Source organism: Camelus ferus, chromosome 15 (genome assembly GCF_009834535.1).
Source record: "Camelus ferus isolate YT-003-E chromosome 15, BCGSAC_Cfer_1.0, whole genome shotgun sequence".
Lineage (NCBI taxonomy): Eukaryota > Metazoa > Chordata > Mammalia > Artiodactyla > Camelidae > Camelus > Camelus ferus.
In genome coordinates, this window is record NC_045710.1 from 4,037,929 (window position 1) to 4,054,011 (window position 16,083).

A 16,083-nucleotide genomic window follows, 5' to 3' on the forward strand; every position below is an offset into this window, starting at 1 on the left:
CCATCGCCTCAGGGCAGAAGGGAGCGGAGGGTCCAGCTGCCAACAGGGTGAGACATACAGGGATGGCATCAGGGCAGCTTGGCTGGAGCAAGGAGATGCGGCTGGTTACAGAGGACCTGACCCCACTGAGCCACGGGAGGCAGCCTAGGTGGACCCCTGTGCCTGAGGAGAGGAGAAAGGTTATGCGCTCAGGTTTAAGTTGATGGGAAGGAAGGCAACTGGAGGAAGCGAAGTGAGTCGGTCAGCTGCACTTGAGGATCTGCCAAGAAAGAACGGGAGACATGAGGATGCCTGCCCTGGTGATGGTCACAGCTCATTTTCCGCTGCATCACCCCTGGTGACCCGGGTGACACCTTCAGCAGTGCCCCCCCCTTGCCCACGAAGTCACCGATCCACAGGTTACCCATAGACCTGTGCGCTTCTGGTGGGCAAACAGCTCAAACTGGAGAACGAGTCCCATTGCTGCTGAGGGAATCCTCCAGCCCAGGTGGAGACCAGGCTGAGCAGGTGGGGAGGACCCGGCCGGCAGCCCCTGGGGGGGTCTGCGTGTGTGGTCCAGCGATGCTGAGTGAGGTCAGGGGAGCGAGCAGGGGCATGGGTGGGAGGAGGGGTTGCTATGGTTTCCAGGGTGGAATGAAGTCTTGTGCTCCTGTATTTCAATGATTGAAAGGCCAAACTAAAGGACAGTAAATAAAATTACCATAGGCTTCCATCATGAGTCAGATCTTCAGGTCGTCCAGCCACCAAACTAAAAACTCAACTGGTGACATCTCTGCCAACCCAGGACACAGTTCCTATTCTGGCGTCACAGTCCTTCCTGCACAGGTAAGGTCTGCAGGTGTGGGCGGTAGGACTGCTCACTGCCCTGCTCAGAAGGCAGCGGGCTGTAAATGAGGGACTGTGTCCACAGAAATACCTGATCGAGAGAAACCATCCGTTCCCCTCACCTTCCTGCTGGCAGACAGACCACCTTGAGAGGATAGAAGGAAAAAAAGAAGGAGGGAACGACAGGAAGAGAGATCATGCTATCTTGACGCAAGTTTCCACCAAATTCACCCTGGCTGTTGAAGGAAAGTATCTGCTTCCGACTGTCCTGTCAAAACTCCCCTGAGGTCTGTCAGCCTGATTTCAGGAGCTGAAGCCAGCCCTGCTTTTACACCCTGCGATTAACTCAGCGAGCCCTTCAGAGGGTCTCTGTTTCTACATTACATGAGATGAGGCTCCTTTTGGCCGCCACTGTCACTGTCTGACTTGAGGAACGGTGAAGAGAGAGGTCAAGTCCAGCCAGGAATGCCATTCTACCAGGGTCTCCAACAGGCATGAGAGGAACAAGGTTTATCAACAGGGTTCTGCAGAGATTACTGCAAGGACAGATTTGAGACTGGCTCCCTGGAGCATCACATTTTTAAAGAATGGATCCTGCTTCATTTTCCACCTGGCAAGAATGTTATCCTCAGTAACAGACCAAAGTTTTGTATGAATTGTTAAGGGTGCAGGTCAGAAACGCTAGACAATTGCTTCAACTCTTCAGTAAAGATGCAACTTGTGACCAGACCAAGAAGGTTTGAGACAAAAATCGAAGGAAAAATAGGGATTACACAGCATAGCACATAAAGATGGACCCGTCCCCTAGTTCAAATGCTGACTCCACCACTGGCAGCTGGCGCCTTAAACAAGTGACTTAATGCAGCTGCGGGGAGCTCCTCCCTCATCTGCAGAGCAGGCCCTGCATTAGTGGCTTGTAGGTCCTCCCTGGTGGGATTACTGAGGGGCTGCGGGGCACACAGTGAGTGTGCGCGGTAAGGACTCGATACATCTCATCTGTTATTAAAACCCAGTTGCTTGTGAGGCAAGTGAGAGAGTTTCGTAGACTGTGAAAGGGCTTTGATCTGTGATGAACGAGGCGCAGCGCTTAAGTGTGGTCTCTCCCGCCTCCGGATCTGCAGCTCTGGACAAACTGACGTTTCTGGGTCTTGGTCTCCTGCTTGGTACCGTGCTGAGGATGACACCAGCCTCTCAGGATCCCCCGGAGCGGTTAAGCAGCCTGGTCAAAGCTCACGCACGCGCCCCATCACTAGTGCCTTTCTCCTCTCCTCCCTCCGAGAGTGAACTTGGAGGAGCTACCGCAGGGGTAAGGGCCTCGGGGGACAAGGGGAGTCAGCGCCCGCAGGGACCGTCTGCACAGCGCCCGGAACACCCAGCGAAAGCCCGGCCACCACGAGGCCGTGCTCCGCAGCACGACGCACCACCGCCTGCCCGAGCGCGCCCAGGAGGAGCCCCGCGCTGGGCCTGGGTGCTTGTTGCCGATGCCCTCCTGTCTGATTCTGACGCCGCAAAGCATCTGGCAGCCAGGCCCACTGCAGGCCGCCACTGGCACATCCCAGCGCGACGAGTCTGATGAGGAGGAAACACCCGGCTGGGCCGAAAGGCCCTTCTGCAGCCACCGGCACCTTGGCGGGGCGTCTCTGCGGGGCTCGAGCGCAGAGCTGCCCTCCGCGCTTGCAGGCGAGCGCCGCCCCGGCCGGTCCACGGCCCTGCGCCCGGGAGGGAGCACCGCTCGGCCCGGGAGGGAGCACCGCTCGGCCCAGGCAGGTCCCGGCGGCTGCGAGGCCGGCGGCCGCCTCCCCCCTGCCTCCTTGCTTCCACGTGCGTCCTGGCTGGCTTCCTACGCGCGCCGGGAAAGCCCTGGGCACTCAGGCTGTCTGGGTACCTCAGCTCTCTCTTCCGCCAACACCGATTCTGCAGCTGGAGCCCGTAACGCCCCGTGGGAGATTCCGGGTGGCCCCGCTAGGATCAGAACCCACCCGAGCCCCACAAACGGGTCCTCTGGGGGTGCCGAGGCAGACCCACCCCTCTACCTGGGGAAGGTGAGGACGGCATCTCAGCAGAGGAAGCGTCTGCGAGGCAGAGGCAGCAGGTTTTTTAAAGGGCATGAAACATGCCTCCAATGAAAATACTAACCTTCCGTGGGGACAGAGAATTTTGACAAGGCAGTAGCCCCAGGTGCCAGAGGAAGGGGAGTGGAGATGAGAAATAAAAGCAGGCATGAGCAAGGCTCTTAGGGTGTGTGGGGGGGGGGGGGTCGGGGGGAGAGGGGAGGGTGTCCTTCCTAAAAGGTACCAAGAAGCTTGGACTTCCTTCCAGATGCAGTGGTGCTTAAGGGGTCCTCCATACCTTTGAGAGACTGATGAAAACACTCCAGTCTTTCCTCCAGAGAAAAAAACAGCACACCGACAATCCCGCAAAATTTTATATGTAATTTAATGGTTTGCAGTCCCCCTGAGGCCCGGCCATGGACCCCTGGTTTATAAAAATGTGCAGTAAGTAACATGAGACCAAAAAGAATTGCCATCAGGAAATAAGCAAGTTATTTATTCATAACAGTGTGTACAAAATTCTACTATTGATATACATCTATTAATAAATAGTATGCTATCTAGTAGTATTAATTCCCACATAAAGTAAAACTAAAGAGTGTTTTTAGTCCTAATCATTTGAAGAGAAGCTCAAAACACTTGATTTTTATTCAACCTTCTATGCACCATGATTACAACTGTGCAAAAATCACAAACCCTGAAAATTATGTTTTCTGTGAATACAGAGCAATGAAAAAGTTGTCATGTGACAGTGATGAGATTATAGAAGGCTTTACATTTTTATTTATGGTATGAATTTATTCATTATATATATTTTTTTTAATTTTGTTTTCTTGTTACTCGGAGTGGTTCTGCTTTCCTTGATAAAAATTGTGGGGAAACAAAGTGAAATATACCTTCTTACACGTTGCCTTTTGTCCTCTTCGCTTCTGTTGAATGTGTCTAGAAGATGGTCATAGGATCTCAAAGTGACATTTGGGGTCCTGTTATCCAAACACAACAGCCCATTATGTACTCGTGCTGTGACCGTCCAGTGGTAGGTAACTCACTTCAAGACAGAGCTCTCCATCGCTGAGTGGAGCTTACAGGGAGCTGAAACGTGTACCCTCCACTGCACAAACATGAGATTCAGCTCTTCCCTTTGGAGCCACAGAGAGCATGGGTACTCCCTGTATTTTTCGTAAAAGAGTAACTTAACAGCTAGTTACAAACAGCTATCAGAACACCTCTATCTACCTCGCCACCTCAGAGCCCCTGATCCAACATATGCCAAGGTTAAGTCAAACCCTTCCTCACTCTTCTCAGGCCATCAGTTTCCACCTCACTGATTTTACTAGACTCATTATCGAAATGGGTGCAGGGAGGCGGGCACCCCCTAGGCAAATATGCCTGTCTTATTTACAGCTTGGAATTTCAAAGGGAGAACCTCCAAGCCCATTTGACAAACAGCATTGTGCGTTGATGTAAATCAAAAAAGGCCAGTGGTTCTTTCAATCCATGAGGAATTTTATTGGCATAGTCTGAAATAGCTGGTCTTCTCTGCTTCTACAAAGCACATGACAAAAGCTGGAAGTCAGCACTTCAGAGGTCAGATTTGACATGAGCCATTCATAACCTCACTGGCTCTGCCGGGACAGTCAGCCCACAAGGGCAGGTCAGATATCAGACATCCTCTGACTAGGACAGTGGGTGAGCATGTGGAACACTGGGTCCAGCAGCCAGTAAAGGCAGAATCTGCAGCCCAGCTGCCTCAGGCTCCTTCCCAGCAAGAGTGAGGACCCTTCTGAAGGCTACCCAGGGGGGATTGTGTGACAGACCTCCTCTCCTCTCACTCCACGGCCAGCGCATCACCTCGGGGCTCCGAGTTTCCCTTCTCCCTCTTCTAGGTGTCTCCTGGAGGAATCCCACTTCGCACCCACCTGCCATTGACACCACAGAATCCTGGATGGTGGAGGATGAGCAGGTGCAGGGGGTCAAGATGTCCAGTGACAGGCTGGGTCCCATGACCAAGCTGGGTCAGTAGGAGCCAGAGGCCCCCAGGGTGAGCTCAGACCTTAATGGAAGTCGGTCAGAGAGCATCAGATCCAAGAAGGCAAATGTGTCCTCTGGTATAAGAGAGAGTTGAGGGAAAGGATAAAGCACAAACCCAAAGCCAGGGAAATCTGGAGACAGAGCTCAAGATGAGATCCCAGGTGACAAAGGCAAGAGGAGTCAACGATCTGGCTGTGATGAGGCTGAGCGATCTGAATCTTATTCTTATTGGAATCAGGCCACATAGTCCCTAGAAGGGATGACGTGGACCAGGAGAAGGGTCGGGATGACCGGACATGTCCCGGCATGTGGGACAGGAGCTGCCTTCGTAACTTGTCTCAGCTGGGTTCGAATTACGTGGCACCCTTTGCCGGCCGTGTGTGTTTTGGCAAATCACCCCAGAGAGACGCGATATTACCAGTTCCACATGAAGATGATCATATCTATGCCGTGGTTTTAAGACCAGCTAACAGACACAAGCTCCTCCTACGGAATCTGGCACGTAGCAGGAAGCTTGCCTCTTGCCCGTGTCCTTGGCATTGTCAGAGAGCTTCCCGCAGCCAAGCTTGGCCTGTTTTCCAAGTGTGGAGCCCACTTCCCTCCTGAGGGCAGGTTTCTCTGCTCCATCCATCCAGATTTCTGGATTTCTCAGGAGACTCCCTAATTATAAATGGTCTGCCCCTTTTTCCCATAAGTAAACTTGTCCACCCAGGTTTCCTAATGGTTTGTTCAGAAAACAACCTGTTCATATTCAAGGAGCCCAGAGGACTCTGCAGAGTGGAGGACCTCAGAGCCGCCCAGGTGCTGCTGCGCAGACAGTGCAACCCCCCTGGGGACTGTTCGCACGCACTGATGCAGAAACGCAGGGGAGAGAGGATGCTGGAGAGATCCGGCTGGATGGGAAAGGCGTCCCCTCTGTTCCATTTTGTCGGGACAGAAGGAACAACAACAAAAAAATCATTGCTCAGAAAAAAATAAATTGTGTCAGGCTGATATTTCTTTATCTTATTTTAAAATCCAGGACAATTTATCATTGAATCAATTTCTCGTGCACCCTCTTTCGGACATTTAAAATTATTTAAATTTTTTATTATTTTCTTGCTTTGGGTTAGTGGCTCTCAAAACAGGCTCTGTGTTCTGCCGTGGGACACCCTCCCCAGCTTTTCCCTGGGCTGGAGAGGGAGGGGCGTTTCCTACTAAATCTTCAACAGTGGGACACAGCGGACACCTTTCCCATCCAGCCGAATCCCTCCCGCCCACCTCCTAGCTGAACTCTGATCCCGCCCTGTCTCCACCACTTTAAGGCCGTTGCTTCAACCCTCTGCCCTTTCTTTAAACCTCCAATCTTGTTCCTTCCCTCAGTGTCTTTGCCCTGACCCTCCACACTTATTCAGATTTCTTCACTCCATGCGTAGATTTAAAAAAAGAGAGAAGCTCAACCACCTTCCATTCTGCCTTGGTCACCTTCTCCCTCCTTCCTGCTGATTCTAGGACAGTCCGAAGAGAGAAACTCACGACACTGAGTCACGAAACGGCAACCAAAATGCACCGTGAGCCGTGCTGCGGGGGCTGCCGAGGCGGCCAGCATCGTGGGCGCCTCGGAGTTGGAAATGGAGGACAAAGCTGAAGGTCCCTGAAAACGCACGGTGAAGAAGCCACGCCTCTTCTTCTGATGAGTACGAGCCAGGCTGAAGGAAGAAAGGAAGATCTTAGAGTGAAAAAGAAAATAACACTGAATCTTCAAGAATCAGTTAATTTAGAACAAAATGTGGGACGTCTGGTTAGGCAGTGGATTGCCCAGGAGCCACAGGGAAGGGAAAAAGTTATCAAAGAACAGCACCGGCAGGTACCAGGATACAGGCTGGAAGTGCGCGGATCAGCCAGGACCCGCTCATTCTCATGCAGGTACCCGAGAACCGCGCAATGTGCTCCCCAAACCACCTCTCGTTTGCCCCCAGATATAGGAAACATCATTGTCATTTATCATTTTATCTGAAACATTCCATCGAGTGATATAGTGAATGGGGATTTCTGAGCCAACAAGATGTCTTATATTTCTCAGCAATGCCTTCACTTACTGCAGACTAATTAATTCCAACTCTGTTTTGTCTGGTCCCTTGTGTTCTCAGTTAATGAGATTTTCACGTGGTCTACGAGGGTGACGGCCTCACGGCCCTTCATTTCCTCCAATGCTTGGAGCCAAAGGGCTTCCGACTAAAAATATAAACTAGAAAATATTCTTTGTTTTTGATACAGTGTTTGCTCTACACATCCAAATTTCAAAGCTGAGGACAGGGCGTGGAGTCACGGGGTATGTGTGTGTGGTTTCCTGGTCTAGAGTGTCTGTAGTCAGCCCCCTCGGTCTGCACTGTGGGGCGTGTGTGTGGCCCGCCCTCGCCGGCTCCCCTCCAACCCGCGATGGGCCTCTGCCCGCCCGTGCTGAGCATCACTGCCCTACCGCCTAGTGCTCAGCGGGAAGTGCTCATCCACGGGCACCAGCCCTCGTTCACGTCCTCCTTCCGGGGTGAGGACGCGCTCCTGTGCACGGTGTCCAGAGGCTCCCCGAGTCCGGCTCCCGTCTGCTCTCTTGGCCTCCTCACAGGCTGCATCCTTCCCCCGTGTGGGCGCTGCGTCACCTGAGGCCTCTGCTCCTTCAGACTCAGTTGTCCCCGCCCAGGGGTCTTCCCGTCCCCTCCCGGACAGAGTCCTGGCTCCGCGGTCTGAGTCTCAAGGCAGCACAAACCCCGCTCTTCCATCTGCTTCTAAGGAAGCATTGGCCTTTCTGCCTCCCCGTTTGCAAGCTCCTGGGGTCAGGGCTGTGTCTTTTATGTTTTTAGTCACTTATTTCTAGGTCCTGTCACAGTGAGCACTTAAAAATAACTCCCAAAGGGAATGAATGAGTGAATGAATGAGTGAATGAACGGGTCTCTGTACCCATGTCTGGACCCACTCGGGCACTTGTTAGGAAAAGTGAGTGTGGGTTTTCCTTCTTCGTGGCTCCAGAAGAGTCATCCAGAGAGTCATCCTGTCACTCTGTCCTTTACAGGCCGCCTTTCACGCGTATTCAAGGGGATCTGCCCCAAGTCTACGAGTCTAGGGCGGAGGATTGGGGAAGATGCTCTCCAAGCTCTCACCCCTGGCTGGTGTTTCTGGCCAAAGAACCTCTCCAAGACTCTACGGAGGCCTCACCGGGGAGCAGGAGGAAGAGGCATGCTGGCTCAGCCACGACTGATCCCGTTCAGTGTCTGAGACCCACACAGACACCCCTCCGCTCGCCCGGATCAGGACGTGGGCTCGGCATAAAGGCAGAAAGTAGAATCAGGATTTCCAGGAGCCGAGGGGAGAAAGGAATCAATGTCACTGTTTAATGGGGACACAGTCTGAGTTTTGCAAGATGAAAAGAGTTCTGGAGATGGGTTGCGTACCACTGTGAACATACTGGACACTCCGCACTTTATAAATGATCAGGATGGTAAACTGTTGTGTATATTTCACTGCAATTTAATTTTTTTTAAATTTTATAAAGGGCGGGAGGGATATTCAAAGAAAAAAAATTAAACTTTGGATCCTGAGAATATGATAGGTGAAATTGAATTTTCATCAGAAACACTTAGCGTTATTTGTGGCCATAGTTGGCCCATGGTGAGCAGAGCTTGGTGTCTCTCTTGACCCCACAATGGTAGCCAGTTCACTTTCCTAGGCTAGGTCGGTCACACTGCCCAGGGGAAAGAGGGTCTGGAAAGTTAGAAATGCAGAATTTGCAACACAGAAAACACAAACTGTCACTGAGGGCGTTGCAGTGGGCTTGGAAACGGGGTCTTGCATCTTCAGGACGGTTCCGAGAGGGGCCAGCCGATAACTGTGTCCGCTTCCAAGACCTCTTTTCGTTTATCCGTCATGTGCTCTGACTTACCAGACCAGGCCTCTGCATTTTAGTGTAGGAACCGTGGTGGTCTGAAGGAGGACAGAAGAGAATCATAGAACTTACCCAGGACTGAACGGACGGAGAGCCATTAGGTCCAGGAAGCCGGCTTTCCAGGACAGGAAATGCCAGTGCAGGCCGGAAGTGGAGCGGTGCGCCCGGAACCAGGCAGGGAATGAGCGGCGGCGTGGCCCTCGCGTTCTGGGGTTGCCCTCGCGTACTTCTGACTTCCGCTTGATTGGGAAGGGCTTCCTGGAAAGGCTGGAAATGTGGTGGAAAAGGAAGTGAGCGGCGATAAGAAGCTGAAGAAAACTACCTTTTCAGACTTAAGTGGCTCTTTTAACTTTTTCTCCAAATTTGTGTATTGGGCTCCTTTGACCTTTTCAACAAGCATGACACGCGGACACAACACTGCATGTGCGGGGTGGGCTCCGCCTGCCCAGAGGGAACAGAACACAGTACGGTCGTGGTCACAGCGACACCACAGGCAAGTAACGCCCTTGGAGCTGGTGTGCACCTGTGCACAGCTAGAGCCGCTACCTGCAGGGCACGTTCTGGAAATACTAGAGAGGCAAGCACTCTTCTAATAATCCTCAAAGCAGGTTTGGAAGGTAGATGTCACTGTTAGCCCTCGGGACCTAAAGTTAGTCTAAATCCCCTTTTAACAGATGTGCAGAATGGCATTTAGACTGGTTACGTCATTGGCTAATTTCCCACCAGCTCGTAAAAGGCAGAAATGAGATCCCTTGTGGATCTTTATGAATTCGTTTGTTCTTTCGCTATTTCTCTCCCTCTCTTTCTCTCTCTCTCTCGCCCTCTCTCTCTCCCCTAACTGCTTCTCTTACAAAGTCCAACTCTTTCAAGCTTGTGGGTTCCAGCCTGGCCCCCAGGCAAAGAGAATTCACACTGACATCAACTGTTCTTATGCAATTTTACTGTGGCTGTTGTGGAAACCGTAAGGTCCCTGCGGTACTGAAAGTCACAGCTCAGTAGAACATAGATGAGAGACAGGGGCAGGGAGACTGAGATACACAGAGAGACAAGTTCATTGATCGTTTGGTTTTTTAACAAAAGCAGGCTAAAGGTGCCTCCTCATCTGAAGGCTTCTTGTCATCTCCATTCCTGGAAATGTCTTGTGTGCCTTCTCCTCGAGGCCCCTGGCCTGCCCTTCTGAGAATCAGGTGTCTCCCTGGCCCAGGAAAGCTGCCCCTGGCTGCAGCCGGCACTGCCCAGAGCCGGTCAGCTGGGGCAGCTGGGCCTCCGCGTGTCCCCAGCCCTGCCAGGCCCGGCAGCTCTTCGTGGTGACACAGATGCCCCGAGCCACCCTCTGCTACACTGACTCCCTTCATGGGGGGACGGGCTGGCAGCCAGCGAGTGTGTGTTTACGTGCTCCTCTGGGGGCCGAGACCAACTGGGGTGACATCCACAAGCTTCCCGTTAGTGCCACTGTCCTGGCACCTCTGTCTCACCTTGGCTGGTGGGATTTGCTGGGAAACCACACGTGCAGCCTGCGTTGTGCTTGTCCTGCTAACCTTCATCGGAGCACGTGCCCTGGGGGCTGCTGGAGATGGAATACGGGAAGTAAGATCTCAGAATGTCGTCACTGGAGCCGTCCTGCGGGAGCCTCCCTTCCGATGGTCGGCATGTCGTTCACCATGGAAACGTAAGATGTGAAAATGGGCAAAGCAGGAGGCTGTGAGGTTGAGCTGGCGCAGGGGACTCAGACCCCTCCTGGCTCCCTCCCGTTTCTTACTCACAATGACCCCAAGTAACCGCAGAGCACAGGCTGAAACGACAGATCCAAGCAAGCCTCTCCGTGTTGCTTCTGAGAAAACGGGTCTCTGAGGAAGGAAGACGACCCTGGGGACACACACTGACTTTGGCCCAGCCCCGTCTCTCCACCAGTCTCCTGATCCCCAGTCCCCGTTCTTCCAGCCATACTCCCTCGTCCAAAAAGAGATCTCGCAGAAGGCGGCCACCCACTAGGTCACCTACTGCCCACCCAGCATATCCTGCAAGTCATCTTCTTCTTAATCCCGCTTGCCTCTCGCCGAGCTGCTTTTAGCGTGTGTCAGTGTGCATTTAGGTGGAGAGCACGGTCCATTTGCTAAGGCACATTTCGGTAAGTGACAAATTCCAGAATGGCAGTGCATTAGTGACAACCAATTAGGGGGAAATTATCACTGCAAAGTGCTTGTAGCCGCTGCGCTGGGACAGAAGCCAACACACAGCACTTACTAAGTCTTACCTCATCGGGCTCAGTAGCCGGTAAAAAGGTTTAAATCCAATTCAATAAAATATTTGATGTGAAGACTGAACCGTGAGAACTGTAAATTCCAGCTAGTGGACAGGAAAGAGGTGACTCCGTATTTCCACACATCGTTCACCTCCTCTCGCCACTGAGAGCAGCAGCAGTGGATGTGGGGAATCTTGGTGTTTTGAAGATACACCAACTTGTATTCAAGCCCCAGCGTTGCCACTCTGAAGATGTGTGATCTTGAGGTCATCCATGCTCTTATCAATAAAGTAGAGACAGTATAACAGGTCTTACAAGGTTGTTGGATCTAAAATGGTTAAAATTTGCAGAGTCTACCCAGCACATAATTGGTAGCTGTTATTACTAGATTAATGGTCCCTACATGTTAGCGGTACGGCAAAATATTCATTAAAGCAAGTACGTATCATGGCAGCTAACAGGTAGAGTACTTAGTGCCATAAATATGCCATATACTATGTTCCATCTTAGATAGACTTCAAAGAAGAGCAAAATGTAACCCTGGCCATCAAAATAAGTCCAAAGTCAGCTGAAGAAACACATTAATACCTATTCTAACACTAATTTCAAATGGATTAAAGAATAAGGGCAAAAAGTAAAATCACAACCTAGAAGAAAATTAGGATCTAAATTTTTTTTTTAATTTATCTTGGAACTGAGACAAACTTTCAAAGCAAAACAAGAAAATTGGAAGCGCACAGATGTTTATAGCGGCTTTAGTCATCACAAAAACTTGGAAGCAACCCAGACGTCCTTCAGTAGGTGAACGGATAAATACACTGTGGTGTATCCAGACAATGAAATATTACTCAGCACTAAAAAGAAATGAGCTAGCAAGCCATGAAAAGACATGGAGGAAACGGAAGTGCATGTTACCAAGTGAAAGGAGCCAGTGTGGAAAGACTGCACACTGTATGAGCCCAGCTACATGGCGTTCTGCAAAAGGCAAACGTGTGGAGACAGTAAGAAGATCAGTGTTTGCCAGGGGTTAGGGTGGAAGGTGTGGAGAGGAGTAGGCAGAGTACAGAGGATTTTTATGGCAGGGGAACTATCCCTTCTGGTCCTACGCTGGTGTGTGTACATCGTATTGTACATCTGCCCAAGCCGATGGCGTGTGCAGCACCAAGAGCGAGCCTGATGCAGACCGCGGACTTGGAGTGATTATGATGTGTTGATGGAGGTACATCAGTTGTAACAAATGGACCACCTGGTGAAGGATGCTGATAAAAGGGGCGCTGGAGGTGGGGCAGGGGGGCCATATGGGAAACCTCTGTACCTTCCTCTCAATTTTGCTGGGAACCAAAAACTTCTCTAAATATATAACGTCTTAAAAAAAAAAGAAAAGAAAAGAAAAAAGAAAGAAGACATTAAGGAACAGATTTCAATACATAAAAAGTTGAACACATTTTCAGGAAAAAAGTAGCATAAAACAAAACTGGGGAAATATTTACAATGCATATGACATAAGACTGATGCCTAAATACATAAAGTTTACGAGTCAATCCTAAAAGGACAAAGACCCAACAGAACACCCACCGACGCACGTAAACAGACAGAAAAAGAAACACAAAAGGCTTAGAAATATGAACTGATCCTCAGACTCACTCATATTTAAAAAATACAAATTAAAACGATGTGATGGGATTGTTTACCCACCCAACATGCAACAATTTAAAAGGGAATATGAAACAGTTTTGGTATGACTAAATCAACGCAACTTTTTTGGATGATAAATTAATCAATTTTAATACATTAAAAACGAATAAAATGAATGTATTCCTCACCTCAGGGGTTACTTTGTCATGTATTTATTCTACGAATATTCTACAAATTTATTCTACAAATGTACTCAAAGAGACTCACGAACATATGTAGGTCATACACACATACTCACACACGTATACACGTGTGCAAACACACATGTATTCATAAGCACATATGCACACGTGCAAACTCACTGGCATTTATGTGCAGCATCCATTGTCATAGCTCATAACCAGAAGCAACCATCCGCCAGTCAAGACTCTGTTAAATAAATTATGATCTGTGTATATAATAAAACACTATACAGACGTGAAAGCAGGAAGTAGATATTTCTGGTCTCGTGTGAAAAAATTACAAGATGTAATTTTAAGCAGAAAAACAAGGTGTAAAAAAATGCATTGTAAGCGCCCCTGTGTTTTAGCAAAACCAAACCAAACCCAGAAGACATACGCACGGACAGTTCTTTTATGCGTGGACGAAGAAAAGGGACTTGATGAGAGCTCTCAACGGGTGAGGCCGTTTTCCGGGAGGTTGGTCCCGTAACTGACAGGAGGACTGCAGCTCCCTGGGTCAGGGTCACCGACAGGAAACACCAGACAGAGAGTGGGAGACAGACACAGGGTCGCGTCGGGGGAGGAAGGTCGGGGACAGCGAGGACTGAGAGCCACGACCGCAGGGGCGAGGCAGCCTGGCCCCCAGGGACAGAGGGGCCGCTGACCGTGGACCTGAGTCCCCCGAGATGGAGTTAGAGAGAGATGAGGAGGTGGTTTAGCTCGAGTCCGAGCTGGGGGGGAAAGAGGCTGAGAGCACGTAGGAAAGACAATGGCTCAGGGCACAAGAGGTCCCCCAGAGGAGCTTCCACGGGCCCCTCCAGCGGTGATGAGCCAGGCGCTGGAGGGGAGCCCCATCCCAGCGGCCTCAGGGTGGGTTCCGGGCTCACGCACAGGGGGCCCCACCTCTGTATGGGGGGCTGTGGGAAGTTCCAGCCTCCAGGGAGGGGGTGGGAAACGGGGGAGCAGGTGAGAAGAGGTGCTTGTGGCCCCTTCTTAACCTAACTTCACCTAATGACAGTTTGGGGTCATCCAAGCAGAGGTGACTGGAACCTTCAGGGGAGCAGGTGAACTCTTGAGAAGAGAGGGGGGCTCAGGACCAGCCACCCCACCTACGTGAGCACCTACAGTTTTCCAGGAGTTTAAAACCATGAATCACTGGGGTATCAGTGTACACAGAGGTGCGTTCTCCACCCTGGGTGTAAGCCAGCATCCAGGCCAGCTCACAAGTGGTTGCTTCTGTTGGGGGCTCTGCCCCAAGCGGGGGCAGGATTATAAATGCCCGCGTGCAGTTTGATTTAATGGATTAGAGCAGGAGTGTTCCAGACAGGCTGAAATCTCACCGCCTAAAATCACACTCATCAGATGCGTGAGCGAGGAGGGAACTTACACACCTCGCCCTGGGAGGCAGGGGGGTGGGGAGCGTAAAAGCCCGCCTGCTTGGACTTGCAGCTGGCTCTGCCAGCACCGGCCTGGGCCTGAGTAGGCTGCTTCACCTTCCTGTGTCTTCGTTTCCTGATCAGTACAATGGGGACAGTCTTACCTACCTCGGAGGGCGGTCTGGAGCATTAAACGAGCTAACGTTTGTACAGTGCTCAGAACCAGGGCCAGCAGGAGATGAGAGCCGTAGGAATATCGCTTAAATCAACGAAACGTAACGTCTCTCCTTTCCAGATGAGACAGCGGCAGGCTAGAGACGGAAACTGATTTCCCCAAGTTTCCGCAGCTGGTTAATGACTCTCCCCGGCCTGGACCCTGGTCTCTGAGTTCTCCCTCCATCACCACCGTGTCCTCAGGAGGCACCGGGACCCCACAGAGGGTCTGCAGATCCAGACACGGCCCCCAGCTGTCCCACCCCATGCCAGCGCAGGTGGACCTGGTGCCGATGTCCCTGTCTGGAGGGGTCTGACCAGACCACACAGAGGAGGCTGCCTGGGTCGCTGGGATTCCAGCTCTTTCTATCATATCAAACACTGTTTAACATTCCATTTCCTCAAAGAGGGAAGGAAGGAAGGAAAGAAAGGAGAAAGAGAGAGAAAGACACGCTGTCTCTCATACTCAGCTTCTCCACAGTCTTGTCGTGACAATAAAATAACGGACTGTCCGCAGTGGTAAAGGGAGCTACACAAATGCCAGGCAGAGGAAAAGCTGGTTCTGCAGCGCTGACTCGCAGTGAGCACTTACGAACCCTGTTAATTAGGGAGCCTCGTGTGACTTGGCGACGTCTGACCGCACTCAAGATAATTCATACATATGGACCCAGAGAACCTGAGATCTTCTGGGAAATACAATCAAAATGTGTGGTCTCTGCCAGGAAGGTTTTAGTCTGTGGAGAAGGATGGCCATTTCCTGATGAGCGTTCCTCAAATGCTCGTAACCGACGTGCCCCCCGTGGGCCCCGACCTCAGCGAATGCTCCTCACGTTTACAGGACAGAACTGGTCCTTCCAGAGAGACTTTTCTGAGACTGAATAATTGCTGCCTGAATTGTTTCTGATGCCCGCTACTCCAGGGCTCCTTCTCAGCCTGCCGTGGGTGCGGCCACCTCCACGTGCTTGCTGGTCAGCACCAAAGCCCGGGATTTGCTGAACTTGCCAGGCCTCAGCCTCCTCGGTAGGAGACAGGACCCTTGGAGTGGTAGACTGATCTGCACCCTGGCTGATGCAGCCCCAGTGCCCTCCTTCCTGTTCCTTGTGCTCAGCAAGAATCTCCCAAACTGGGAGTTTGAGATTTGCAAATATTAGCTACTATATATACAATAAATAAAAACCAAATTTCTTCTGTAGAGCACAGGGAACTATATTCAATACCTTATAGTAACCCATAATGAAAAATAATCTGAAAACGAATATACGTAGGTACATGTATGACAGAAACATTATGCTGCACACTGGAAATTGACACATTGTAACTGACTATATGTCAAAAAAAAAAAAAAAAACCACCCTCCCATCACCTCAGGGCCTTTGCACCTGCAGTTGTGTCTGCCTAGAACCCACCTCTCCTGATACCCACGTGGCTGGCTTTCTCACTTCCTTCAGGTGCTCAAATATCTCTTTATCAGAGCAGCTCTGCTCCACTCAACTTAAAATCTCAACCCTTTCCCCAACCTGGTTCTCCCAATCTTTTCCTTCTGTCTGTGGGACTAACACCACCGTGGCGCTGA

General features: G+C 51.0%; 1 long non-coding RNA gene across 1 annotated transcript; it reads right to left on the bottom strand.

Annotated features, from left to right (window-relative positions):
* Positions 1–3,272: 3,272 nt before the first annotated feature.
* Positions 3,273–15,732, bottom strand: LOC116668871. Its single transcript, XR_004326094.1, has 3 exons — positions 10,299–15,732; positions 8,896–9,090; positions 3,273–6,595 (listed from the first exon to the last, which is right to left on the bottom strand). It is a non-coding gene; the product is annotated as an uncharacterized LOC116668871 (long non-coding RNA).
* Between the last annotated feature and the right edge of the window lie 351 nt (positions 15,733–16,083).